Consider the following 1,790-nt stretch of genomic DNA (forward strand, 5'->3'; position numbering starts at 1 on the left):
AGGAGGAGGAGGAGGAGGAGGAGGAGGAGGAGGAGGAGCACGGGGACGACGTTGAGGAGGAAGACGAGGATGAGGATGAGGACGAGAACGGCACCAACGACGACGAAGACGATGACGATTAGGAGAAGGAGGAGAAGGATGATTAAAAGGAGGAGGAGGAGAAGGAGGAGGAAGACGAGAAGCTGAATGAAGAGCTGGAGGAAGAGCTGGAGGAAGAGGTTTAGGAAGAGTAGAATGGAGAGCTGAAGGAGGAAATGGAGAAAGAGCAAGAAGAGGTTGACGGTGACGGCAATATCCTGAGAAAGATATTGAATCTTGTCCGATTTATACTTTTTCAAACGATATTTTCTCTTTGTTTAACTGGACCATGGAGACATCGGTGGCCTAGTGGTTAGGCTTTCGGACTCGCAGCAGTATGGTCACGGGTTTGAATCTCGTCAGGTGCCCGACGTTGTGTCACTGGAGAAAGACAATTTACATGAATTTCCCCCATTTCACCCTGACGGTTAGCGAAGTGTGATGATTTCCAAAGCTGGAGAGTAAATTATGTAAATGTACATTATTATTTTGTGTCTCTTTTATCAACGTTTCTCAAATAAAATCCACAGAGAGATATATTCTTAAGTCGGCATTTTAAAAAATTGAGAAAAAAAAAAGTTACCGTACGAACCGAGTAATTTGATTCATAATTTTCGATTTCTTTATTTTGACGAGAGCATCATTTCACCACGACGCCACACATTTGCGTCTGGAATGCCGTAAGTCATAACGGACTTTCGCGTCAAATTGGATGAGTCAAGGAAAATGTCAATTTGATACAGTGTGCTCTGGCCAGCGCCATTACTCTGCAAAGGCCTGATCCGATTTGACGTACATTTGACCAATAGGCATCGTTTCAATGCTTCAACACAGAGGTAGAATGTCCGATAAGGTGTCGAGACAGTTATTTTTGGCGCTATTCCTGATGAGAGAGTTCGGCTGCCTTGACGATGATGATGATGATGATGATGATGATGATGATGATGATGATGATGATGATGATGATGATGATGATGATGATGATGATGATGATGATGATGAGATATGGTAAGATAAGGTCAGACAAATCTTTAATGTCCAGATGTTGACACAATGGTTTGGTGATTCACTACATACACACACACACACACACACACACACACACACACACACCCACAACCACAAGATCGACGTTTAAAAAAAAAGTTTTACTTGTTACACCACCGATTAGTTTTGTTTGTTTGTTTGTCTTTAGTTTTGTGTGCAGCATGTCGTGACTCCCGGCGTTTGTGGTGTAGAGGTTAGATGTTTCGCCGTTGTGCACAGAAGAACCGGTTTCGATTCCCGTGTGGGGATAAAAAATGTGTATGAGTATACACGTATTTCCGTTTTTCTGCACTTATTAAAACTCCAACTATATCCACACACAAAAAAAAATCACCACAAAAAAGAAAACGGAAACAAAAACAAAAAAATATATCGGTGACAACATAAAGCAGTCAGCTATTTAGAGCATTCTTGTCTTGCAACTCTGTCTATGTGCAAGATGTCCTGTAAATCGATCAATTTGTCATTCCGTTTTTCAAGTTTGTCGTTCTGCTCGTCACGTTTTCCTTCTTAGTTTACCGGTGTGTCTGTGGTTCTCCACAGTTTTTGTAATCGTAATCCCCACACCCACTCTTTAAATTGCCTCTGTTTCTCACTGTCAATTTTGTATTTATCTGTAATTATCAGTATCACTCGTTTTCCTTTTAGCACAATGACACTCCGAC

Source organism: Aplysia californica, unplaced genomic scaffold (genome assembly GCF_000002075.1).
Source record: "Aplysia californica isolate F4 #8 unplaced genomic scaffold, AplCal3.0 scaffold00094, whole genome shotgun sequence".
NCBI lineage: Eukaryota > Metazoa > Mollusca > Gastropoda > Aplysiida > Aplysiidae > Aplysia > Aplysia californica.